The 8,523-nt window shown below is 42.9% G+C and overlaps 1 long non-coding RNA gene across 2 annotated transcripts in view; it reads left to right on the top strand.

The window, feature by feature from the left end:
* The window catches only part of LOC131723363 (uncharacterized), a 12,375-nt gene extending 10,438 nt beyond the window's left edge, over positions 1-1,937 (top strand). The window contains exon 4 of one of the 2 annotated variants that reach the window (XR_009320248.1): positions 373-1,937. This is a non-coding gene — a long non-coding RNA (uncharacterized LOC131723363). The remainder of the gene's footprint in view (positions 1-372) is intronic. The other variant, XR_009320249.1, reaches the window with a different exon arrangement.
* The last annotated feature ends 6,586 nt before the right edge of the window (positions 1,938-8,523 follow it).

Genomic DNA, 8,523 nt, shown 5'->3' with positions numbered 1-8,523 from the left:
ACACACACACACTCACACACACACTGCTACAATGCACACCGGATTTAAAAGTATGTTCTATTGAGTGGCAATAAAGAGTGCTGACTGTATTTGAACCCGGAGTAACTGTTTGTTAAGGTAGTTAGTAACACTTGTGATTGTATTTAATGATTCTTTATATAGCCGTGATTGTCTTGATTTCAATGCAGTTAATTAATGCAGAAGTTGTTCTTCCCTGCAACTATTGTAAGGATTAATGCTGCCTCTTTCAACTTGGGGTGCATGCTATGTATTTTTTGGGGGACACTTGTGGGACAGGTAAAGTTGTCTATAATGTCCAACTAGGCTGAAAGCATTTATAGATTGTTTAATTTATTTATTTTTTTATTTTAGGTGATGAAGTGACACTTTGAATATGGGGCCTGATGAGAGACGTATCCTTTTCATGTGGTTTTGGTTTTGCCGTTGTGAGCAGGTGTGGGAGACAGCACCGTGTCTGCATGTGAAATAACAAAGTCATCGCAGTGGAGGGACTCTCTGAAGGCTGCTGTTTGTGGATTTGTCTTGTAATGTGAGTGATCTACTGTACTGTGATGCCACTGTCTGTACGCACGCTGCACTGTAGGGGAGACACCGCTGGCATTCACAGGGCATGCCTGTTCATTTAAAGCACGCTGCACTGCAGGGGAGACACCGCTGGCATTCACAGGGCATGCCTGTTCATTTAAAGCACGCTGCACTGTAGGGGAGACACCGCTGGCATTCACAGGGCATGCCTGTTCATTTGAAGCACACTGCACTGTAGGGGAGACAACGCTGGCATTCACAGGGCATGCTTGTTCATTTGAGGCACGCTGCACTGTAGGGGAGACACCGCTGGCATTCACAGGGCATGCTTGTTCATTTGAAGCACACTGCACTGTAGGGGAGACAACGCTGGCATTCACAGGGCATGCTTGTTCATTTAAAGCACGCTGCACTGTAGGGGAGACACCGCTGGCATTCACAGGGCATGCTTGTTCATTTAAAGCATGCTGGTGTGTGATGTTTGCACAGTGATTTTGTATCTTATTTTCAGGTGAAGTTTTGAATGCATCAAGTTGGAACACCTGGCTTAAGATAATGAACTCCACTTTTCATAATGAAAATTGTTTAGTTTGCATGATTTGACAATACAGGTGGATTTAATTAGACAACAAAACCACCCATTACTCCATAAACAATGACTTGAACAGTCATGATCCTGTTTGACCATGTTTCAGGAGACCTCTAGTGCTCAAGATGCGCCATGTGAGGGAATAATGCTATTTTTATTCTCAAACTTATATACCTCCCTTGAATTACTTTACCACGACATCTACACACACACACACACACACACACACACAGTGAGAGTCTGGAGCAGCAACACAAGGTAACCTGAATACAATAAACACACACACTGCTACACACACACACACACACACACAGTGAGAGTCTGGAGCAGCAACACAAGGTAACCTGAATACAATAAACACACACACTGTTACACACACAGACACACACACAGTGAGAGTCTGGAGCAGCAACACAAGGTAACCTGAACACAATAAACACACACACTGCTACACACACACACACACTGCTACAATGCACATCGGATTTAAAAGTATGTTCTATTGAGTGGCAATAAAGAGTGCTGACTGTATTTGAACCCGAAGTAACTGTTTGTTAAGGTAGTTAGTAACACTTGTGATTGTATTTAATGATTCTTTATATAGCCGTGATTGTCTTGATTTCAATGCAGTTAATTAATGCAGAAGTTGTTCTTCCCTGCAACTATTGTAAGGATTAATGCTGCCTCTTTCAACTTGGGGTGCATGCTATGTATTTTTTGGGGGACCCTTGTGGGACAGGTAAAGTTGTATATAATGTCCAACTAGGCTGAAAGCATTTATAGATTGTTTAATTTATTTATTTTTTATTTTAGGTGATGAAGTGACACTTTGAATATGGGGCCTGATGAGAGAAGTATCCTTTTCATGTGGTTTTGGTTTTGCCGTTGTGAGCAGGTCTGGGAGACAGCACCGTGTCTGCATGTGAAATAACAAAGTCATCGCAGTGGAGGGACTCTCTGAAGGCTGCTGTTTGTGGATTTGTCTTGTAATGTGAGTGATCTACTGTACTGTGATGCCACTGTCTGTACGCACGCTGCTCTGTAGGGGAGACACCGCTGGCATTCACAGGGCATGCCTGTTCATTTAAAGCACGCTGCACTGTAGGGGAGACACCCCTGGCATTCACAGGGCATGCTTGTTCATTTGAGGCACGCTACACTGTAGGGGAGACACCGCTGGCATTCACAGGGCATGCTTGTTCATTTGAAGCACACTGCACTGTAGGGGAGACACCGCTGGCATTCACAGGGCATGCTTGTTCATTTGAAGCACACTGCACTGTAGGGGAGACAACGCTGGCATTCACAGGGCATGCTTGTTCATTTGAAGCACGCTGCACTGCAGGGGAGACACCGCTGGCATTCACAGGGCATGCTTGTTCATTTAAAGCACGCTGCACTGCAGGGGAGACACCGCTGGCATTCACAGGGCATGCTTGTTCATTTAAAGCACGCTGCACTGCATTGGAGACACCCCTGGCATTCACAGGGCATGCTTGTTCATTTAAGCACTCTGCTGTGGGATGTTTGCTCAGTGATTTTGTATCTTATTTTCAGGTGAAGTTTTGAATGCATCAAGTTGGAACACTTGGCTTAAGATAATGAACTCCACTTTTCATAATGAAAATTGTTTAGTTTGCATGATTTGACAATACAGGTGGATTTAATTAGACAACAAAACCACCCATTACTCCATAAACAATGACTTGAACAGTCATGATCCTGTCTGACCATGTTTCAGGAGACCTCTAGTGGTCAAGATGCGCCATGTGAGGGAATAATGCTATTTTTATTCTCAAACTTATATACCTCCTTTGAATTACTTTACCACAACATCTGCACACACATATATATATATATATATATATATATATATATATATATATATATATATATATATATATATATATATATATATATATATATATACACACACACACACACACATGTATATATGTGTTCTTATCTAGTGTCGTGGTTGGAACAGTTTTGGCCTGAGCAATAGTCAATGCTAGTAATTGGAAATGCTGAGTAATTGAAAGTATTTTATGTGTTTCACTGATCTGTCATGAGGGGTGTTTGTGCTGCATTGTGGGTCACTGATCTGTCATGAGGGGTATTTGTGCTGCACTGTGGGTTAGCAGAGGACCTAATACTGATCCCTGTGGTACACCACTGGTTACCTCGCTCCATTTTGAGGTTTCTCCTCTAATCAGTACTTTCTGTTTTCTACATGTTAACCACTCCCTAATCCATGTGCATGCATTTGCATCCATGTGCATCCCCTGGTCAGCTGTCCAGCTCACTGCTGCAGAAGTTTGTTTGGGGCTGGGACAATGGACTTGTGTGTTTTAGCCATTTTTAATCTTTGAAGAGGACCTGCAAGTTTGTCTTTCAGTCTTCCCTGCAATAATGATGGACTTTATTTATTTGAGAATCTGTGTTGGAAAATGTGCTTTTTGACGGTGAAGTTGTTTTTTAAAAAAAAACAAGTAAAGAAAATGTACATGATCTCTAACTCGCTATTTGACAAATAACAATTAAAAAATGAAAGCCTGTGTGATGCTTATTTCCCTGCAAGCCCTTTTCTTTGCCCACTGGAGCACACAGCCTCTTATGGGGGTTTGGAACTGCAAATCACTGCATCTTAAACACACAGCTCTAGAGTCCGTAACTACAGCATGTACTGTACCGGTTATTGTGTGTGTTTTAATGAAGTCTGCTGCTGTACTTGTCTGGCTCCGCACTGTGATATAAAGTCTATTTCCTGTACATTGTCATTATTTTTTGTGTTTTATTTATTGTGATTATTATTATTATTTTAAGAATGTATCGGAAATGTCTTTGTTTTTGCACAGTGGTAAGGTTAATCCGAGTCATTACAATGGGCAACTGAGCTGTGTTAAGATAAAAACTTTTTTTTAAATTCAAGAAAATTATCTTTATTAAAATCAACAGTTCTACTAAATGGCCACACGATGGCAGCATTGGATAAGGAATAGCAAGAGCTTTGTTCTGCCTGTCTTCATAAAGTTCACTGCCTGCTTTGCCCATTGTAACCTGCTTAACAAAGCCATGCTGAATTAATCAGCTCACCTGGGGGGTGATTTTGTACAAATCATTAGTTAATGTACTGGAGGTCATTTATCAGCAGGAGAGAGCAGCTGTCTGGCTGGCTCAATTGGTAGAGCACTGGACTCTGACTTCCAGGGTTGTTGGTTAATCTGTCGATTTAAAAAACATTGTTAAATTTACCTTTTTATCAGGTTTATAAGGTTTGGCTTTGAATCCAGTTTAAGTCACAAATGAAAGCTGAGAATCACCTTCGCCCCCTAGGTCCACACCACACAATGTAATAATGTGTTTCACGCAGCAGGAGAGTTAGTCGGCTGGATAGCTCTGTTGGTAGAGCAGGGGACTGTGATTCTCACGGTAGTGGGTTCAAACCCATATCAGATGAATGTGTTTCCTTTTCATTTTCAAACACTTTGCCAATTTTGATAGACTTGGGTTTACATGAGAGGACGTAGTTTCATACAAATAATATAAAGAGGGTGATATAAGGGCTTCTGTGCAATGCTGGATTGTCACAAGCAGACAGGGAGTGCAGTGGGCTAATTCACTAGCATACTGTGCTGTTTGCTGTGGGGGACTGGGTTCAAATCCAGGTGAGTTTATCCTTTGTTTTCAAAGACTTGGTTAATTTCTTATACAAGGCAATGAAACAGCAGACTCCTCCATGGACGTGAGATGGGTTGGAATCCATTTCAAGTCACAAATGAACCGAAGCTAAGAATCACCTTAGCCCCAGGTCCACACCACACAATGTAATAATGTGTTCAGGCAGGCGATCCAGTCAGCTGGATAGCTCTGTCAGTAAAGCAGGGGACTGTGATTCCCATGGTAGCGGGTTCAAGTCCTTCATGTATATTCTTCTTCATTCTCAAATATATTAATTCATTTTGACCTTTTGTGAGCTTGGTTTTAAATCTATTTCAAGTCTCGTCTCTCAAGCTGTGTATGGCTCCCCAGGTCTACATCACAACATGTAATAATGCTTTGACCTAGGCCCTGCGTAAGCAGGCTAGATAGCTCACCTGTAGAGTGTGGGATTCTGTTTCCCAGAGTTCAGGCTTCAAACCCACCAGTTGTTGATTGCATGTGTACATTCCTCTTTTTCTCTTCAAAAATGTTTTCCTTATTGATAAAGCAAGTGCCACGAAAGCAGGCAAGGTGGTCCAGTTGTCTGATCTGGTGTCCTCAAATGCAGTAAATGAGCCCCAAAGTATTTATTGTACACAGAATGGATTGAAGGCGTGCTGTGCAGCTCAGTGTGGTGTTCAGCAGCTCTCTGGCTGGCTCACTACCTCCTACTGCTGCAAGTATGCCTAAGTCGTTTTTCATTCATTTCACACTGATTTTATTATTTTGTATTATTAAATGTTCGAGTTATTGGTTTATTAGTCCACTGTTTACATCCTAGTGCGTTTCAATGTTGTATTTTTTTTTGTCAAAAAACAAAGTGATATTTTCATGAAAAACATTTACATTAAAAAAAAAGTTAAAAAACACGCCGACCAGTGGAATAACGAGGTATTGCATGCTTCTCTTGTGTGTGTTACACTTGGTGCACTGAGTTCACTGTGCTGTAGTCTTTCATTTTTAAAGAATGAACCTTATAGACAATGTTACACACTATCCCACCTTAGGCCGATAGATAGCACAGGAGTCTGGTTGGCTAGGTTTGTAGCTATGTGCCTATGGGTGGACAGGGTTCAAGCCTTGGCAGAAAATTTCAATGTGATGTTAAATGCCTTATTTTTCACATTTATTGTTCCAGAATCTTTGATGTAATGTTAAAGGTGAACTCAGCAGGGGGGTCTGTGCTGCTGGTCTATTTCAGCATCCTTGCAACCCCTCAGCTGCACACATGAAGAATTCAAATACTGGGGAGCATCTGAGGAGCTTTGAGAGCTTTCTGATTGGTTTAGTTGTTAGCGTATCAGCTTCAGATTCTCTTGACAGCTGTTTCAAGTCCCACATGAGACACAAGTTATGTTTTTTCCCCTCATTTTCAGAAATATTGTTTAATTTACCTTATAGAGCTACTGTATAATAGGGTTGGGTTTGATAATCCCTCCTCTCTTCAGTAGCATGCAACTCTCTGTGTGTGTGTGTGTGGTCTGACAAGGGAAGTGAATCTCATATACCAGGTTAGAGTGCTAGACTGTCACAAGCAGTTAGGTGGTGCAGTGGGCTGGTTCACTAACTCTGCCTGCCTTTCCGCTTGGAGGTCTGGGTTCAAAGCCAGCTCACAGGACATGTGAACTGAGTTTGAAACCAGACCCTCAATGCAATGGCACAGCATTACTGATGTCCTCTGGTTAAGAGGAATAAAAAATGAATTGATAAATAAACACCAGAATTGTGTTTGAAGCCTTGTGTTGTGTGCTTGTTTTGTTTCTCCACAGCGTCTGTTTGTTTGAATCTGTCAGATACAACAGAAGTGACTCTTTTATTGGATATTTTCAAGGCAGCAATCACCTCCATGTTGTACAGATCATTAGGCCAGTTCAAGTCACAAATGAGTGCATTGGTACAGCTAGTAGGATGGCTCAGTTGGTAGAGCACAGGGCCCTGATTCCCAGGGTTGGTGGTTCAAACCCTGCTCACAGTAGATTTTTTTTTCAAGTTGGTTAATTTGCTTGTAGGCCATGTTAACCTAACATCAGGGACAGCTGCTAGGTGGTGCAGTGGGGTGGTCCCTTTCCCTAAATGTTCTTTACCTTGAGAGACTGGGATCAAATCCAAGCTGCAGATTGATAGAAGTGACTCTTTTACTGGATATTTCCAATGATCTGCATTTTGTACAAATCATTAGTTAATGTACTGGAGGTCATTTGAGAGCAGGAGAGAGCAGCTCTCTGGCTGGCTCAGTTGGTAGAGCACTGGACTCTGACTTCCAAGGTTGTAGGTTCAAGTCACATGTGAAGCACAAGTGTTAATCCATTGATTTCAATAATATTGTTAAACTTACCTGTTTATAAGGTTTGGTTTTGAGTCCAGTTCATCACAAATGAAACAAAGCTGAGAATCACCTCTTAGCCCTCAGGTCCTCACCACACAATGTAATAATGTGTTTCAAACAACAAAAACACCAGTCAGCTGGATAGCTCTGTTGGTAGAGCAGAGACCCGTGATTCCCTGGGTAGCAGGTTCAAATCCATGGCAGAGACAGGTGTTTCCTTTTCATTTTCAAACATTTTACCCATTTTGATAGACTTGTGTTTACGTAACAGGACAAGGGGTCAGTGCTCTAAGCATACAAATAATATAAAGAGGATAATATAAGGGCTTCTGTGCAAAGCTGAATTGTCATGAGCAGACAGGTGGTGCAGTGGGCTAGTTCACTAGCATGCTGTGCTGTTCACCTTGGGGGACTGGGTTCAAATCCAGGTGCGTTCCTCCATTGTTTTCAAAGACTTGGTTAATTTCTTATATACGGCAATGAAAAAGCAGACTCCTCCGTGGAAGTGAGATGGACTGGGTTCAAATCCAGGTGTTTTGCTTGTTTCAAAGAATGTGTTAATTGAGCTTATATATAGTGTGAATCAAAGCTTTCCTGTGGGAGCTGGTGGCGCAGTGGCTATGCTGATGGCCACCTCTCCCTGAAGATGGTGGTTCGAATCCTGGTCCTGGTGGTGAGTTCCTGAGGTAAGTAATGCTGTTGGTTGTGAGTTGTGGTGGTGGTTGTAAATCTGGGTGTTGACTGTAAGTAATGATGCGGGTTGTAACTAACGATGTTGGTTGTGTCTCCACAGACGGAGGAGGGCAGTGTGCCCTGAAGAGGAGCCAGAAGAGGATGAAGAGGGGGCTTGGGCCCCCGGCCGCGGGGGGAGTGGAAGATGGGGGTGTTGATACCAGGGCAGAGGCAGAGTAGGTGTTAAAATGTTGGGGAATGAGGCTCTTCTGTTTTGCCTGCACGCCCATCAACAGGCTTTGCATACAGAGAGGGCTTTGTCTCTGTGAAGAGTATGCAAAGCCTCTTGATGGGTGTGCAGGCAAAGCAGAAGAGCCTCATTCCCCAACATTTTAACACCTACTCTGCCTCTGCCCTGGTATCAACACCCCCATCTTCCACTCCCCCCGCGGCCGGGGGCCCAAGCCCCCTCTTCATCCTCTTCCGGCTCCTCTTCAGGGCACACTGCCCTCCTCCGTCTGTGGAGACACAACCAACATCGTTAGTTACAACCTGCATCATTCCTTACAGTCAACACCCAGATTTACAACCACCACCACGACTCACAACCAACAGCATTATTTACCTCAGGAACTCACCTCCAGGACCAGGATTTGAACTGCCATCTTTAGGGAGAGGAGGCTATCGG

The sequence above is a fragment of the Acipenser ruthenus genome, chromosome 54 (genome assembly GCF_902713425.1).
Source record: "Acipenser ruthenus chromosome 54, fAciRut3.2 maternal haplotype, whole genome shotgun sequence".
NCBI lineage: Eukaryota > Metazoa > Chordata > Actinopteri > Acipenseriformes > Acipenseridae > Acipenser > Acipenser ruthenus.
This window is presented reverse-complemented; position numbering and strand designations above follow the sequence as displayed.